The sequence below is a fragment of the Populus nigra genome, chromosome 8 (genome assembly GCF_951802175.1).
Source record: "Populus nigra chromosome 8, ddPopNigr1.1, whole genome shotgun sequence".
NCBI classification, from domain to species: domain Eukaryota; kingdom Viridiplantae; phylum Streptophyta; class Magnoliopsida; order Malpighiales; family Salicaceae; genus Populus; species Populus nigra.
The window spans coordinates 1,405,757-1,425,889 of record NC_084859.1 but is presented as its reverse complement, the minus strand read 5'-3'; positions in this window follow the sequence as shown (position 1 = coordinate 1,425,889).

Genomic DNA, 20,133 nt, shown 5'->3' with positions numbered 1-20,133 from the left:
CCCTCTTTTCAGTCTTCTTCTCCTGCTTTTATAGGCCAGAGACGGCCTTGTGCTGGTAAGTGGTAACGGTCGCCTTGTAATCTGGAAACAACGGGATAGCAGCCATAAAACGTGCCCCAAGATTGGAGCAATTTGGCGCTTTTGCTGCAAAACGTATCTTTGTTTCTTTACTGCTGGAAACAGCTTCCTGAGGGAGACAACGAATAATGCTTTTAATGAGACGGCGCCGTTTCAAAATTCAAATGAATATTTACGATTCGGTCCTTGTATGTTTTTATAATTTTGTAATCAAGCCCCCGAATGAATTGTAATTGGATCCCTTGATCTTAGCGCTTTTCTGGTTTGGTCCTTGGTTTCGGATTGTTTCAATTAAGTCCCTAATTGACAATCAAACTTCAATAATTATGCAATTAAGCCCTTAATTTGACCAAATCAACTCTTTAAAATTATAATTAGACCCCAGAACTTTAATTTCTTCCAATAAAAGCCTAAATTGACTTAAAAAATCAATTTTCTTGCAATCAAAACCTCCATAAATTCAATTAAACCTTGGATAAAATTTAATTGAGTACATAAACATCTGATTTTGGACTTTTCTTCTCAAATTGAATTTTCCTTATCCTCAAGGCTCTCATCAGTCAAAAATATACTGTCAAAATTTCAATTCTTGTATTTTTGAATCTCCTCAATCAATTTCTGTCCTTTTTTTTCAGCATTCCAGTCCTTTTCTCGCTCCTATTATTTTTTGGATTTCTTTCGAATATTTTTTGATATATTTTTTGTATTTTCTCATTTTCAATTTTTTTTGTGGGAACCCAAAAATGGGTAACAACAAATACAATGGTAAATTAGAAGAGGTCGTCGAATTGAAATATCATAGCGAGCAGAAAAGAGCGTTTTTATTCAAATGCTATTGGTATGACACCACCGACAGAGGAATCGGAGTAGATCATCACTATGGTCTGGTCGAAATCAATTCAAAAGCTAGACTCTGTAACGTAAATGTTGTCTTTGTTTTTGCAAGGCAATGTCAACAAGTTTATTACACATACATCCCTTCCTTTAGAAAGGATCGATCAAGAGCTGATTGGTTATCCGTTTTAAAAACGAAACCCAAGGGTCGTGTTGAGGTTGTTCAGGGTAAGAACAAAGACACAAGTGTGCGAGATGAAGTCTTTCAAGTTAGTGAGTTGGTTGAACCATATCGAGTTGCTCTTTCAATTGACTTGGAAGAAAATTCAAATTTTCATGTTTTCAATGATGGTCTTATTGATGTTGATGCAGAGGAGTTGAATCTTGTTTTGATCTCTAGCGGACAAGTAAATGTCGATGAAGATGATGATGATATCCATATTGAAGATTGCGATAGAGCTGATGACTATTCAATTGACGACGAAGAAGAAGAAAATTCAGATTAACTATCAGAATCAAGGAAAGTGTAAAGCATTTTTTTATAATGTAATATATATTATGGATGATATTTTGTAACACGAAATATTTTTTTTATAAGTATTAACTGTTGTTATTGTTCTGTGTGACAGGCAATTTGTAATTTAAGTGTTTGTAGGAAGGTAAATAGGCAATACAAACATAATCTTTCATGAACAGTGCCACTATCACTGACATCTATACCGACGGATTTACAGTCCGTCAGCATTTCACAGAGAGTTGCAAAAATATTTACTGGAAATGCCATTATCACCGACATCGATACTGATGGATATAGTCCATCGACATTTCACATAGAGTTGCAAAAATATTTACTGTAAATGCCACTATCACCAACATCAACATCGACAAATGCAGTCCGTTGGCATTTGTCGGTTGTCCACAATTACCAATAGAATCACCGATGAATGGTGCGAATTCCAAAGGGCGGGTATTAATGCATCTTTGACTGTGTGCACTTGTCGATGGATTTACCGACGAACTGAGAAAAATATGGAGGGTAATTAAAAAATTTTGGTGCAAAATTCAAAATTTACCGATGGATTTTTGAAACATCACTGATGGAAAAATTAATATTAATATTATTTAATTTCCTGTTAGTGAGTCCGTCGGGAAAACTATGCTATAAATCCCTATGACCACCCTTTTAGTTTATTTTTCCTTTGCTTCATTTCACAGTACCTCGTTGGATCCTACGGGTACTCCTGCACAATCTCCGTTTGCCCTTGTACAATTTTTGTTCTCTAGATTTGTCCCTATTCCTTGCTTATGTTGGACAACAACTCATCTTGTTACAACACCTGTCTAAGTCAAAATAAGGTGCCAATCTTTATCCCCCTTGCTGTATTTCTCTTTCATTATCAGGGTCTTCATCAATTCTCCCTTCGAGAAATCACAGTCACCGAATCTAACTTCTTTGAAGAAATCACCACTCCATTAGATCCTTGATCATATAGAACCCAACTGTTCCTTTCGTGCCGTCATCCTGCTAGTCTTCAATAGTTTCATTACAAACTGTTAGATATACGAAAATAGTACCGTATGAATAATCCTTCAACTAAGCAAGTTCTAGGAAATATTGGAGGGGTCACATCGGTCCCGTTTAAAACCCAATCTCCTAGCCAGAATTTCTTAGGCCATATCTATCTATCATACTGTCTTTCCGTATGTACAACATTTGCTAGCTTTGTTGCAGCTTTTCTTTACAAATGATCTGCGGTATCTTGGTTTTATACCTGATTTCTCAACATCTGGCGAGACTACCAGTGCTTAGATTCGTCAAGATTGGTCTTTATCAGTTTCCACTCTCCACCTCAAATCGTCCACCTGATCGGGTGTCCAAAGTGTCCCAATTTTGACTTCCCTCAAAGCAATTAAAATTTCCCCACTTAGCAGTTCAACACATGTAATTGGGCAAACATGTGCAACTTCTTTTTATTTATCTCCATTGACCATCATGATGACCTTTGGATGCCTCCTGATCGAGCAATCTCTCTTAATAATTCACCACCACCACTTTCAGTCCAAATCTCAATGATCGAACAGTACCATTGCATTCGGAACGATCAAATTAGTTGGAAACAAGTCTAAAATCATCCAAATCGCATTTCAGACGGCTAAGATTTGATCAAAACAATTCTTGCCTCATCAACGGCTCATATTCAATCTCAGATCCGGTTGCATGTAGGATCAGCTACACTGGATCCTTTCCCTCGGCTCTCGACTTGGGTTTGAATCGGCTCGGCTCCACTCGGCTCGGCTCAATTCGGCTTGCGGATGATGACGTGGCAGGTGGGTCCCACTGTGCTGACATGTCTGTTGACTGGACGCTGACATGACATGCCAACTGTGCATGCTGACGCCATAATGACATCATCTTTATTCAGGCCAGTCACGTGGGTCAAGTCATTTGGTATTCGGGTCAGGTCAGCCCATCCGGGCGAAGAAGACGCGTGGCACGCATGAGGCGCGTCTGCGTGAGTGGCCAGCCTGCTCGCCAGTGCGTGTGGACATGTCCAACGTCCGATTTTGATGAGGTTTTCACCAGTGGCTTCGTCTCTTCCTCCTCTACACGGTGGTATGGTCAAAACACAATTTTGACAACATTCATTTTTTAGCAAAATCAAACACCACTTTAAACCATGTGCTCTGATACCAATTGTTGGGGAATCCGAACCGGTGATGTACTGATATTTGCCCATTGGAGGCTAAGTATACTGACACAATATTTAACATGGTTCGGCAAACCGTCTACATCCCTGGGAGAGTTTTATTCTATTAGAGATAGATACAGAAAGGGTTACAACACACATGGAAGAGGAAGATCACTTCATTCAAACTCTACTCCCAGCTCTCATTGCTACACTTGCAGCTGCTGGAATGGCAAAAAGGCTGCTGCCATTACAACTCTCTCTTTCTGTCTACTCTCTTACACACACTCACCACTCTCTCTCTTGGTGCCTATTTATAGGCAAAAATGGTGCCAGCAGTTCCAGCTCTTTTTCAATAATGATGGCTGTAAATGAGTTACATCATTTTGTCAATGGTTGGTGCAACTACCATTGTAGCTTTTTGACAATGGCAACCCTATTTCTTAGGATATGCTACACATGTTGCTCATTAATGGCAATATCTCAACAAAAACGACATGTCAATCTCATGTGGTTTCTGTAACTGCATGTCTGTTGTGTGGTCCCGCACCATGTGATGGGGGGACCATCACATTAATTAAGGAGGCAGCTGGTTGCCTCTTTGATTTAAAATCAAATGGTCAGCTACTGTAGACAGTAGTGAAAAACAGAAGTGAGGAGAAGAAAACTGAGAGAAAGAAAGGAAGAAGAGGCAGCAGAGTAGTCTGTGTTCTTCCTTTGATTTCCAGCTCGTTCACCTTTGGATCGGGCTGAGATTTTGACAGTATCTTCTAGACACGTTCCTCTTCATTCTGGACGGTTGGATCGAAGATTGGTGGTGTGGAAGCTAGCTGTTTTGACAGAAAATAGAGCTGTCAGTATTGTGAGTTTTTTTCAAATAATTCTCCTTTAATCTTGTTGTAATCCAAGAATAAGTAGTTCTTGATGATATATATGTTGTAGCCCTTAGTTGAATCTGAGGAAGAACAATTGTGAACCCATTATTTGTGATAGTGGAAGTTTTTAGGTGGACTCCGGTCCCGTAGTTTTTCTCGCATCGGGTTTTCCACGTAAAAATCTTGGTGTTGATTTGTGTAATTATTTGCATTATATTTGATCATTATTTGAATCTGTTTTTACTGCACAAAGAGGGAAAAAGGATTGGGACTTGTGATTTGTGAATTGTATTCCGCTGAATTGATCCGGTTAGTTGTCCCTAGTTTTCCCAACAAAATGGTATCAGAGTTTTCGGTTGTGTAGATTGAGTTCTTGTGCAGTTAAAATGGAAAAGGAAGATTCGGGCATGATAAAGCTCACTTCCTCAAATTATTTTCTGTGGAAAACAATGATGGAGGATCACTTATATTGCAATGATTTGGCTTTGCCGATTGAATGTAAAGGAATAAAACCTGATGACATGGATGATGCAAAATGGAATGGACTAAATAGAAAGGCTACCGCTAATGTTAGAAAATTGGTATCTTCTAAGTCCATTAATCATATTTCTCAAGAACATGATTGCTATAAAGTTTGGAAGATGTTGGAAGAAACATTTGCCAAGGAGAGTGCACAAAACAAGGTTTTTGTAATTAGAGACCTTGTGAATTTGAAGTATAGAGATGGTGAAGATGCTTCAGTGCATATAAATGTATTCCAAGGGTTCTTGAATCAGTTGTCATTGATGAACCTTGAGTTAGCCAATGAAATGCAAGCATTAATCCTATTGAGTTCATTGCCGGATAGTTGGGAGACTTTGGTAGTGTCACTTAGCAATTCTACTCCGAATGGAAAGCTCACTTTGAAAACAGTGAAGGATTGTATCCTCAATGAAGAGAAGAGGAGGAAAGGGACAAGCACTTCTGAGTCTCATGCACTTGTTACAGAAAGTCGAGGGAGAAGTCCAAGCAGGTTCTCTCACGGCAAGCAAGATGGAGAATCCAGCAATAGAAAAGGCAAATGGAAGCCAAGAGGAAGATCTCAGTCAAGGAAGGGTTTTAAATGTTATTATTGTGACAAGCCTGGGCATATGCAAAAAGATTGCAGAAAGTATAAAAGAGATAAAAGGGTAGAGATGAAGACAAGAATGAAGAGAATGGTACAGCTGCAGTTGTATCTGATGGTGATGTTGCCATTGTTTGTGATGATGGTTGTGTTAATCTTGCATGTCAAGATAACACCTGGGTGGCAGATTCAGCAGCTTCTTACCATGTTACAACCCGACGTGATTTTTACACATCCTACATTGCTGGTGACTTTGGTCAAGTTAGGATGGGAAATCAAGGGATGGCTAGTGTTGTGGGCATTGGAGATATTTGGTTGGAAACCAATACTGGGTGCAAGTTGCTACTCAAAGATGTTAGGCATGTGCCTGATATGCGCCTACATTTGATCTCTACTGGTACTCTTGATGAAGAAGGCTATCACAGTTACTTTGGAGATGGTAAATGGAAGCTCTCCAGAAATTCCCTAATTGTTGCTAAAGGGAAGAAGATGGGTCTCTACATGTCACAAACCAAGGTGATCAAAGGAGAGGTAAATGCAATTGAAGATTGCTCTACTGATTTATGGCATAAGCGGCTTGGACATTTGAGTGAGAAAGGCCTTGGCATCCTTGCCAAGAAGAATTACCTTCCTTTAAAAGGTATGAACTTGAACACATGTACTCATTGTTTAGTTGGTAAACAACATAGAGTTGCATTTCAAAGATCACCTCCACATAGAAGATCACATGTTCTTGATTTAGTTCATACTGATGTTTGCTCTATGATTGATAAGTCTCTTGGAGGTGCATTGTACTTTGTTAGTTTTATTGATGATCACTCCAGGAAGATTTGGGCCATTTGTTTGAAATCCAAAGATTAGGTGCTTGATGTCTTTAAGGATTTCCATGCCAGAGTTGAAAGAGAAACTGGCAGAAAGCTGAAATGTGTTCGAGCATACAATGGTGGTGAATACAGGGGTCCTTTTGAGAAGTACTGTAGGGAACATGGCATCAAATTGGAGAAGACAGTTCCTAAGACTCCACAGCAGAATGGAGTGGCTGAGAGAATGAAAAGAACCATTGTTGAAAGAATTAGATGTATGCTCTCTCATGCAAAGCTGCCTAAGTCCTTTTGAGGTGAGGCAATGAAGACTGCAGTTGCCATGATCAACCTTTCTCCATCAGTTCCTCTTGAGTTTGATGTTCCAGATAGAGTTTGGAAAGGAAAGGATGTTTCCTATGCACACTTAAGAGTGTTTGGATGCAGAGCATTTGTACATGTTCCAAGGGATGAAAGGTCTAAGCTTGACAACACGACAAAGCAGTGTATTTTCTTGGGCTCTGAAGATGATGAGTTTGGCTATAGGTTGTGGGATCCAAAGGAGAAGAAAATTGTGAGAAGCAGAGATGTTATCTTCTTTGAAGATCAAACCATTAAAGACTTTGAACTGAAGGAGAAAACAGAGTTTACTACTTTTATTCCATCTAATTCAAATCCAAGACCTACTCCACAGTTACCTTTGATGCCTGCTAATCATGGGGGAGACTTGCAAAATGATGAAAATGGTGGTTTTCTTAATGAGCCATTAGTTGGTGATCCTGAATCAGCTAATGATGATATTGATGTTATTCCTGAACAGGTTATGCAGGAAGCGCCAGATGAGCCACAATTGAGGAGGTTAACTAGACCTCGCCAACCTTCCACTAAATACTCTCCTCATGAGTATGTGCTGGTTACTGACGGGGGAGAGCCAGAATGCTTTGATGAAGCTATGTCACATGAGAAGAAAAGTGAGTGGTTGAAAGCAATGTAAGAAGAGATGAAATCCTTGCATGAAAACCATACATTTGATTTAGTGAAGCTTCCTAAAGGTAAGAGAGCACTCAAGAACAAATGGGTGTTCAGGTTGAAGATTGATGAACATTGCTCACAGCCAAGGTACAAGGCAAGATTGGTTGTGAAAGGTTTCGGTCAGAAGAAGGGTATTGATTTTGAAGAAATCTTTTCACCAGTGGTTAAGATGTCTTCAATCCGAGTTGTGCTTGGCTTAGCTGCTAGTTTGAACCTTGAAGTTGAGCAACTTGATGTGAAAACTGCCTTTCTCCATGGTGATTTAGATGAGGAAATCTACATGGAGCAGCCTGAAGGGTTTGAAGCAAAAGGTAAAGAGCAATTAGTTTGCAAGTTGAAAAAGAGCCTATATGGATTAAAGCAAGCTCCAAGACAATGGTACAAGAAGTTTGATTCTTTCATGGTGGATCATGGTTATGACATGACCACTTCTGATCATTGTGTATTTATGAAAAGGTTTCCAGATGGAAACTTTATTATTCTCCTGTTGTATGTGGATGATATGTTGATTGTTGGCCATGATGCTAAGAAGATTCAGATGCTGAAGGAAGAGTTAAGCAAGTCTTTTGCAATGAAAGACTTAGGACCATCAAAACAGATTCTTGGCATGAAGATCACACGTGACAGGAAGAAGGAGAAACTTTGGCTATCTCAGGAGAGATATGTCCAAAAGGTACTTGAGAGATTCAACATGAGCAACTCCAAACCGGTTTGTTCTCCACTTGCAAGCCACTTTAAATTAAGTTCTAAGCAGTGTCCTTCAAGTGATGAAGAAAGAGATGAGATGAAAAAGGTTCCTTATGCATCCGTAGTTGGTAACTTGATGTATGCCATGGTTTGCACAAGGCCGGATATAGCTCATGCAGTTGGTGTGGTTAGTCGGTTCCTCTCCAATCCTGGTAAAGAACACTGGTCAGCAGTGAAATGGATACTCAGGTATCTCAAAGGTACTTCTAGTTTCAGCTTATGTTTTGGTAATGATAAACCTGTGTTGGATGGATACACAGATGCAGATATGGCTGGTGATGTTGATTCTAGAAAGTCCACATCAAGATACTTGATGAAGTTTGCAGGGGGAGCAGTCTCATGGCAATCAAGGTTGCAAAAATGTGTGGCATTATCCACTACAGAGGCTGAATATATTGCTCTTACTGAAGGGGGCAAAGAGTTGTTATGGATGAAGAAGTTCTTACATGAACTTGGCCTAGTTCAAGAGAACTTTGTGTTGCATTGTGATAGTCAAAGTGCAATCCATCTCAGTAAGCATCCTACTTTTCACTCTCGATCAAAGCATATTGAGGTTAGATATCAATGGATTCGAGATGCTATGGAGATGAAGTCATTTGTTGTTGAGAAGATCCATACTGATGACAACGTTTCAGACATGATGACCAAACCTCTACCGAGAGAGAAGTTTGAGTTTTGCAGAAAAGAAGCAGGCTTGTCAGAGCCTCCTAAATTGAAGCTTACATGTTGATCACCAGTATGGCGAATTCCTCACATGGTGCGTGAGGGGGAGATTTGTTGTGTGGTCCATCACATTAATTAATTAAGGAGGCAGCTGGCTGCCTCTTTGATTTAAAATCAAATGGTCTGCTACTGTAGACAGTAGTGAAAAACAGAAGTGAGGAGAAGAAAACCGAGAGAAAGAAAGGAAGAAGAGGCAGCAGAGCAGTCTGTGTTCTTCCTTCGATTTCCAGCTCGTTTACCGTTGGATCGGGCTGTGATTTTGACAAAAGCTTCTAGACACGTGCCTCTTCATTCTGGACGGTTGGATCGAAGATTGGTGGTGTGGAAGCTAGCCGTTTTGACAGAAAATGGAGCTGTCAGTATTGTGAGTTTTTTTCAAATAATTCTCCTTTAATCTTGTTGTAATCCAAGAATAAGTAGTTCTTGATGATATATATGTTGTAGCCCTTAGTTGAATCTGAGGAAGAAAAATTGTGAACCCATTATTTGTGATAGTGGAAGTTTTTAGGTGGACTTCGGTCCCGTAGTTTTTCCCGCATCGGGTTTTCCACGTAAAAATCTTGGTGTTGATTTGTGTAATTATTTGCATTATATTTGATCATTATTTGAATCTGTTTTTACTGCACAAAGAGGGAAAAAGGATTGAGACTTGTGATTTGTGAATTGTATTCCGCTGAATTGATCCGGTTAGCTGCCCCTAGTTTTCCCAACAATGCCCTCCTCCTATGTATTAATTTCTGAACTGTTTAAAACCGACCAGCCCGCATCAAGATCTCATTCCTACGAGTACGTTTGGAAAAAATAAAACACAATCTGTGTTGTATCTCATCTTCAATATCCCTAGCTTAATCATTTGCAATAAATAACCAAGATGGGGATCTACTGAAGGAATAGAAAAACCTTTTAGAATATTATGTTTGATGAACAGGTGAGGAACAAGATTGAACAAGAGTTAGACCGACGAGGAAAACTATCTTCTTGTTTTGTCTCTTGTATATGCACACTAAGAACCAAAACAAGCAAGATTACTCTATCATATCTTGTACACACGATCCTTTTCCAATATACCAAATACCAGATTTTGCATCCCTTTGATCGCAAAGGATGTAAGAAATACTCCTGCTACATGAAAGCCTTTCGAGATTGTTTAACAACATGTGAATTGTTAGAACTACCTCTGTGTGGGAAAAAGTTTACCTCTGTTGGTGTGTCAAGGGGGAATTCTGCTAGTGGAATTGACAGAGCCTTCATGTCCTCGGCATGGTTTCAAACATTTCCCTCTGCTTCTTTGTTTGGTCTTCCCAAGTATGGTGAAAATGGATAGCACAGATTGGGGGTCCTAAACCATTCAAATTTCTGACTTGGTGGTGGCTGCGACCTGATTTCAAGGTGGTCATACAAAACTTATGGTCTTCAGCTATAAACTCAGTTTCTGGTTCGGGCAGAATGGTGAAAGTTAATTAAAACTATCAAGGAGGGTCTTAAAGTGTGGAATGTTTCAAACTCTGTTTCGGGTTTGGACAGAATTAGTCTTATTGGGAGTTTGTACAGGATAATCTCAAAGGCACTGGCTAATAGGCTCAAAGTTGTTATGAGGGAGGTTGTTGGTGACTGTCAAGTCTGGTTTGTCATCGATGTGTGGAATATCTTCGTCAATCTGCTAATAGTTTTTCTTTTTATTGTTTATGGAAAGGGGTAGATCCTTTCAAGGCGAGAGTTTTTTGCTGGTTAGCTATTCTCTAGCTAGAAGGGGTCTGACACGTGAAGAGTCTGTGGAACACCTCCTTTTACATTATCAGATGCATTGGATGATTTGGGCAAAATTCATAGACTAGTGGGGTTTATACTGGTGCTGACCTTGTAGTTTATCATGTTTTTTCCAGCAATGGGAAGTTCTTGTTCGTGGGAAATTTCAGAGGAAAGTATGGTTCATGCTGTTTCTTGCTATTGTTTGGTCATTATGGCTCATTCGTAATGATCTGATTTTTAAACAAAGAGAGCCAGAATATGACACCTTATTTCTCTTTATTTTAACTCGGCTTTGTGTTTGGTTTAGAGCTCTTTGCCTAGATTTCCCATATAATGCCTTGGATATGCTTATTTCTGCTGATGGCCTCATCTTAAGAATGTTAGGCCTATTATTACGTGGTCTCCTCCTGCTTCTCATGAGCTGAAATGGAATATAGATTATTGGGGGTGTTCTTCGATATCGCAAGGGAGGGGTACAATGGATGTTTTCTCTGTCAGTTGGGCTTAAAGAATCAAATAAAGTGAACTGCTTGCAGTGATGAAAGCTTTGGAATTACCATCTTCCAGAGAGGAGCTTTCGGGGAAGAGAATTATTATTGAATCGGATTCTACCAATGTGATTAATTGGATGCCGTGTGAGTTGAATAGACCATTGTCTCTTCAACTTTGCCTCCAGATTTTCTGCTGCTTTGGTTCGGTATAGTCCTCTCATGTCCCAAGGGAGGGTAATTTCATGGCAGATGCTCTTGCAAAACAAGGTGTAAAAAGAATATGTGAATTGGTGGCTTGGCTCTGATATCTTATTCTCCCCAGGTTATTTGAATCTATCTGTGATCTTAATGGGAACCTGGTGTCTCTGACTTCGTCAAAATTCCGCTCCTCAAACTCATTCTTCCAGATTAAGTTTGTGTTGTTGTGACTATCATGGAAACTTTGTGGCTATAGTTTATGTCATGCAGGGGCTTGAATTGGGATGCCATTATATAAGTCTGTGGGATATAAAAGCCATGGCTGATTGAAAAACTGGTAATAAATCTGTCCTATCTCAATCTCTCTTTTTCCCCTCTTCAACTTCCGTTTCTTGATGCAGCAACACATCAACAGGCCATTCTTGTATGCTGTGTCTCGGGAAAATGGGCATGATGTTAAAACCTACCAAAAGCAGGGCAGCCATGCATATACAAGGTTGAAGGTTCAAACGACCTATGATCAAAGCATAATCTTAACGAACCCAGCCCATTTCATGAACCTCCCTTGTCTATGTTATATATATGTTAAACTCTCTTAGTTTGAATTGGAATTAAAGCTCAGTGAAGGTCTATGTTCATGTAGAACTAAGAGTAAAATCCTCCATACCAATTCAAACTGTCAAGGTCTATGTCTATGGATTAAAATTTTTATATCTATCAATGAACAAGAGGTTTTATAAGTTAATATTTAATTATTTGAGATCTTTCATATTTCTAAAAAAAAGTGAGATTTTTTATATTAGAATACTTATACGGGTTGCTTTTTAAAGTATTTTTTTGCTTGAAAATACATTAAATAATATAATTTTTTTGTATTTTTAATATCAACACCTTAAAACAATTCAAAATATAAACAAAAATAATTTAAAATAATAATAAAAATTTTTAAAATATAATTGTACCGCACGTACAATCACCACGTATTTGAAAGTTTTTTTCATTCTATGTATAGAATTTGATAGAGGACATATCTCGATCCCTCATAAGTAAGTTTTAACTCGATCTCTTGTTACTATTTGTGTTATTGTGCCTGTTGTTTTTATTGTGTTATTATGATTATTTGCTTATTGTGTGCTGTAATAATCATTTATTACTATTAAAAAAAATAGTAAAAGTGTAAAAGAATAAGGAGATATTTGCTTAAAAAAAAACATTTTGAAATTAGTTACAGAAGACAGCAAATTGAAAACATAGTCTAAACTCCAAGTTCATGCATACAACTATAGAATCTTTCATGGTCCTTATTCAATCAAAAACCTTTTCATCGCCTGCATAGTATAATTACATCGACAGGACAACCAGCATAAGACGAGGTCAACGTGAGCCTTTAGAAAACTCAAGCCCCACCAAGCCTGGAAAAAAACAACCAAGTATTTAAGAGCAAAACATGAGAAGTGGCTGAAGAAAAAAGAGAGACAGGAAACCAAACATCACCAACTTACAATCACCACCGTATTTGAAAGTTTTTTCATTTTATGTATAGAATTTGACAGATGACATATCTCGGTCCCACATGCGCATATAAAGTATAATTACAACCAGCATAAGACGACGTCGACGTGAGCCTTTAGAAAACTCAAGCCCCACCAAGCGACGACGTCGACGTGCATGAGCCTTTAGAAAACTCAAGCCCCACCAAGCCCGGAAAAAAAACAACCAAGTATTTAAGAGCAAAACATGAGAAGTGGCTGAAGAAAAAAGAGAGACACCAAACCAAACATCACCAACTTACAATCACCACCGTATTTAAAAGGTTTTTCATTTTAGATATAGAATTTGACAAAGAATATATCTCGGTCTCCCATGAGCAGGTTTTAACTCACTATTATTTTTGTTATTGTGCTTCTTGTACATCTTATGTTATTGTGACTGTTTATTTATTGTGTGTTATAATAATCATAACTATAAAAAATAATAAAACATGATGTGCTCGTATAAAAAAATAATAAAAAGACTTCTACTCGAGAAAAAATTATTTTGAAAATAGTGATAAAAGACAGTAAATTAAAAACATAGTCTAAACTCTAAGTTCATGCATACAACTATAGAATCTTTCAAAAATAAAATTTATGCATTATATTAAAAAAATAAAATTATTATAAAAAAAAGGGATCAGGTGGATCTCTCGTCTCCTCATGTAAAATCCTCCTATTTTTAATTTAACAAATCTGAAAAGAAAAAAATCAAGCCCACGAGGATGGACGAGAGGAAACCGAAAAACAACCAAGAATTTACGAACAAAACATGTGAAATGGCCGAAGAAAAAAGAGAGAGACCAAACCAAACATTTTAGAAGCAACTCATCCTCCTCCCAGTTCCTCCTGGTTTAAGGGAAGGAGGGAAGAAAGACAGTAACATTCTTACAACATTGGTCCTATCATTCCCTGCCCACCTCAAAAGATTAAGCTTTTCTTTTAATGTTGAAATTTTGCCCTATCTATCATTCTTATGTTAACTACTGGATTTTATTATTAATAATAATAAATATAGGGTAATTAAAAGGTGCTCAGTTTCTAAAATTCAGGATTTAATAATGAGATTCTTATGTTAACTGGATTTTATTATTATTATTATTATTATTATTATTATTATTATTATTATTATGTTTTGATTGAAAAACAGATCAGTTGGTCTCAAAATATTTTCTTCTTGCATGCACACTAGTATTAATTTGAATGGTGATTTCACAAAGCGTGTGGATAAATTCAATATCCAAATTCCACAAAATATGATTTAATATGCGAAACTATTATTGCTAAAATGATAATAAATATATAAAGATGGTAATTGTGCTCTTTTCCATGAAAATCTGCTTCCATTTATTTGAATGGAGGTGGGTGTGGAGGGACTCTTATCTTCATGGATTCGGAGTTGCTAGTCGGCAAACAAATACTTGATTTATTTGGGCATGGAGATTTGTAGACTATCCCAAAATATATTTAATGAATTTATAGGTTGTCCTCAAAGCATTTACAATCCCAAAATATAGCATCAGCTAGGATCCTTTTCTAGGTTTTATACCCAATAATTGGTACAGAAAACTTACGCAAGTGGTGACGATTTCAAATGACGATTTGCATGGATAAATAGATTACGATTGTCAAATGCGTGTTTGGTAATGACAGGGGCAAATATGTAGTATATATAGGTTTCTTGTGGGCAAATCTCTTCACTATCTCTATATATCCCCTACCTAAAGGTTTCATTTAGATTATAGGATCAGCTAGGATCCTTTTCTAGAAGAAACTACTCAAGTAAAACAGCAATAAACAATTTTAACAATTGAAACTTAGATTACTATGCAAGGAAATGGTATATGCTCTAAAAGGAAAGTTCATTGATAATTTTTTTTAAAAAAATAGATTAAAAGCCTTAAAAATCGATGAAAGTTTTTAGCTGAGAAGCTTTAAGAATATGAATGTAGAATTGATAGAAATTATCCTGAAGTGGTTTTTAATCTTAGCATTGTTCATCAACCAAGGTCTTCCCTTTTAGCATGTTCCACAAATTTACAATATTAAATGATAATAAAGAAGAAAGAAATTTAGCAACCTCCTTCTGAAAAAATCTCTTTTGTTAATTGAGTGTTCAGGAGAATACAGGTTATGAACTCTATAAAACTTGCCGGCAACAATCATTTAAAAAGCCCCCCCCCCCACTGTTGTGTGGTATACAATATTAAAGTAATTCAGATCAAACATAAAAGGAGGCTAGAATTCTCAATGATATATTTGTTATGAGTGCTTAAGTTAACCTAAATACAAAGGAATTATATATAGGTTAAATTGAAAATACTATTCTACCCTTAATAAATAAAACTAGATAAATATTACTTAACATCTCCCCTCAAACTCACGATGCGGCATCTACAAGCATCGAGAGATGCCGCATCGTGAGTTTGCCAACTAGAAAATAAAAACGAGATATGGAATGCGTCTTGGTAAAGAAATCTGCAATCTGCAAGGAAGAATGAACAAAAGGCAAAGTAATGATGACATGCTTGAGATGATGACGAGTAACATGACAATCGATCTCAATGTTCTTAGTTCGCTCATAAAAACTGAGTTGTGAGCAATCTGAATAGAACTCTGGTTGTCACAATTCATAAGAGTAGGATGAGAAAAGAAAACTCTCATATCAGCAAGTAACCAACGTAACCAAACAACCTCTTTGGTAGTAGATGCCATGACAGAAGCTGAAGGAAAGTCGAAATACCAGATTTTGCAGAAGTAGAAGACAAAATATCACTCCAAATTTTTTATTTTTCTTGCAGAAACTTAATTCAAATACCAAATTGCAGAAACTGAAGAGAAGACGAAATACCAAAAAAATTGCAAAGACAGAACATAAATGCCAAATTGTAGAAGCTGATACCAAATTGCAGAAACTGAAGAGAAGATGAAATACCAAAACAATTGCAGAGACAGAACAAAAATACCAATTTGCAGAAGCTGATATTAAATTGCAAAAACTGAAGAGAAGATGAAATACCAAAACAATTGCAGAGACAAAATAGAAATACCAAATTGCAGAAGCTGATACCAAATTGCAGAAACTGAAGAGAAGATGAAATACCAAAATAATTGCAGAGACAGACAGAAATATCAAATTGCAGAAGCTGAAGAACAGTCCAAATACTAGATTTTGCAGAAGCGGAAGACAAAATATCACTCCAATTTTTATTTTTTTTGCAGAAACTTAATTCAAATACCAAATTGCAGAAATTGAAGAGAAGACGAAATACCAAAACAATTGCAGAGACAAAACAAAAATACCAAAACAATTGTAGAGGCAGAACAGAAATACCAAATTGCAGAAGCTGGAGAATCTAAAATAAAGTTTCAGATATTAATTCTTCAGCCGCAAGCACAAAACTTGATCTTCATCCTCCATCTTTTAATAGGTCAAACAACCTATGTCTGATGTTTTGAAAAATGAATCTGAAGTTAAGCATCAAAAGAATGCATTGAGTGTGCTGGAACATCTTACAGGGAATGAAATGGATGATGATAACGATTTTGATATGAGCAGTGACTCTGATATTGGTGAACATGATTTCTACAAGGGCAACGAGTTTCATAAAATTAACAAGCCAAGGGTTCAATCAACTAAGCTCTGATACCATGTTAAAGTAATTCAGATCAAACATAAAAGGAGGCTAGAATTCTCAATGATATGTTTGTTATGAATGCTTAAATTAACCTAAATACAAAGGAATTATATATAGGTTAAACTGAAAATACTATTCTACCCTTAATAAATAAAACTAGATAAATATTACTTAACATACAGGTTGCTTGTGGGTTCGACCCAATGTTAGGCATGTAATTTGGAAATATCCTGACAATTTAACGATTTTTAAGTTGTTTTCCCTTCAAAAGATTTTTTAAATAACTTAATTTAATTTTATATTGTCAGGTTTTGTGTTTAAATTAAATTAGGGTTAAATTACAGTTTTTGTAGCTATGTTCCTAAATTTTCATCTTTTTGTTTAACCTTTTAACCATAATAATCACATACCTTATGTTTATTATTAATGACTGATTAGAGATAAAGATAATCAAAATCCCAAATTTATTAATTAGGAATAATTACACTCTAATGATTGGTTGAACTTTTTTTTTTCCCCATAAATCCCATCTTCACTATCTCTATATACCCCATCTTCACCTACAGTCGTTGATTACCAGTAAAGAAACAAATATCAACGACTGGAATATCGGATATACACAATGAACAAATATCAACCTCCCACCACAATGAACTATAATCTAAGTGGTGCTGGGAAAACACTTTGGTCCCTACAATCTAAGAAAGAGAATGAGAGCAAGTTCCACTTACTGATGGACAAGTGTCACATTTACATTCACCCCCTTGTTGAAAGGGCAAATGTGTGGTATATAGGTTGCTTGTGTGACAGTCCAAAACTCTTGATGACCACCAGGCAGGCTCATGGTACGGTGACAATAAGCGACACGATCTCTGTATAAATAAAACATTTCGAGTTTAAATCCTAAATCCAAGGGTTATCTGCACTGATAGTTATGCGATTGTCAACGGTACAATCCGACAAATCACACCTCACTAAAAACAAAGGACATGTGTCTTGGAAGTAGTGAGATATCACAGGGCCAAATATGTAGTAATAGGTTTCTTGTGGGCAAATCTCTTCACTATCTCTATATATCTAATCTCTGCTCCAACACTAGCCTTCTCTCTTCATAGAAACTCTTGAATCTCCTGAAAAGGAATGGAACAAGTACATCTCTTCACGAAGAAACTAAAACCATCCCATATAAGCCATGCTCTTTCAATTCCAAACCGTGTCCTTGAGGCTTTTCCAATTCCTGAAGGAGCCCATATGATGAATTTTGAAGTAGTCGATGCTACTGATAATGCATGGAGGTTTTGTCTCTCAACCCGTATGACTGGAGCACACCCAAAACCCGTTCTTCTACGCTCTTCTTGGCATCGTTTTGTAGAGCAGAAAGGCCTTACTCCCAAAGACAGGGTTGTCTTCTTCATGGAGAGAGATGAAGTTAATGACATGATCAGGAGGTACACGGTTAGAGCTCAACGCAAAGTGATGACCTTGATGGGGCAAGATGTTTGCACTTCCTGGTTTCCCTAAGAACCCTCAGCTTAGAAAAACAATAAACAAATATATAAAAAAAAACATGTATTTTTTTAATGTATAAAGATGTAAACCTTAAATTTGCAGTATAATTTTAAAAATAAATGTAATAATGTATGTTTCCTTACATGTCTCTACTAGAAAACAAATCAAAATACAAAAGCATAAAAAAATATTAACATAAAATTTAAAATATTGTTTTTAGAAAAAATAACAAAATTGATCCAAACAAAATCTTCTTGACTTAATATTTGAAGATCCAATGGTTTAATGAATGTCAAAGTGGTTTCTCATAGGATACTTAGTTGTAAAAATCACTTAGAAAAAATTAAACCCGATCAGATTTCATGTTATCATCTTTTTAAGCCATTAACCTGATTTGACATGACCAAATTTTTAATTGGAGCTATATTTATTCTATTAATCCATAAAAGCATCTATTATGCGATCCATCTAGTTTGACAAATCCTTATCTAAATACTTAGAACCTTTTTCTGTTTCTCAAGTATCACATTTATACCTCTGAGAGGCCAATTGCATCTAAGCAACAAGCAACCAGTTTCTTTTCTCAAATTTGAATGGTTGATGGTCGATAGGATATAGCTTTTCTTTCAACATGAAATTCATATTGCATTTTATGGGGAAATATGACATTTTTTTTATATGTAGATCTTTGAAACTCATATTGATAATGGATTAACAATGTTCCAATTCATATTGCAATTTATTTTGTGTATTGTATATGAACTTGTTGTCAACTCTCGGTACTTTCAGTTGTGAAGAATTATATACTAGTCTTAGCTAAATTCAAATAAGATCTTTTTTTATCCTAAACTCAACTTTTTTAAACTTTTTTTTTTCATCTTGTCAAGGAGGATGTGTTTCTTCATTCTACATTTTCTAATTGGCTTCCTTGGTAATCATATTTGTAGATGACAAATAGCTTTTTTTCTCATAATTAAGTATATGAATATGTGTGACTTATGTTATTTTTAAATTTCTGATATGTTATAGATGATAAGGATAAAGATCATAATATTCAAACCGAATAAAATGCAAAAGAAGAGACTCTACTATTACGCTTTGCATGTAGGTGTTGCAGTTTGGATAATCCTATTGTTGCTGTTATAGTTTTAAATCTCTTGTAAATATTATCTCTTGTAACGAACACATAAATATCTCTCTTATCTCTTGTAACAACCTCACTTATATATGAATGAGATTACATACGTCTCTGGTAATGAAAATCAGAGTTATGTCAATTCTTTTATGGTATCTGAGAAAATTATAGCTCACGTTTCTATCGATCCTATGTCTCCCACAACAGACTCTTCCTCCTCTTCCGCTACATTTCATCTTCTAACTCAAGTAATCTCCATCAAACTTGATGAAACTAATTTTCTTGCATGGATTGCTCAATTACTTTATTTCGCAATGATGGCCTCATGGGAATAGTTGATGGTTCCGAACCCAACCCTCCCTAATTTGCCAGCATTAAACATAAAACCCTAGGTATTCTTAATTTTGCTTACGTAGTTTAGTAGATAAGGACCAAATGGTATTTGGCTGGATTATCTCTTCTCTATCTCCTGCGGTGGTTTCCACCATTTATGGTCTTGAAACCTCTCAGCTTGCTTGGCAAGCCCTTGGCGCACGTTTTGTTGCGCCCTCCACATCTTGTATTTCTTGATCAAGAGAAAGTTACAATCTTTAAAGCAAGGCTCCATGCCACGTCAACATTTCTTGGATGCAGTTAAGTCTCTTGCTAATGAATTATCTATTGTTGGGAAACTGATTGATGACTCATATTTAATTCTCTCTGTTCTCAATGGTCTCAACTACTTTTCCCATTTCTTTGTGACAACTTATATACTCCTTGCTGAGGAGAAATCTATGCCATTTTCAGACTTCCATGCAGAGTTGTTGAACTATGATTTTATACAAAAATTCCATAGTCAAACTATTCAACAGGAGGCAGGGTCTTGTGCTCTCTGTTCGCATAAACCTAGTTCAAAATCAAGTTCTCGCCACAACACCAACAAGTCTCGGTTTTCTGAGACGTCAAAAGGCTCTGGTCCTGCTCTTTCTTAATTTCGGCAACCCTTACCTCACTTGCCATC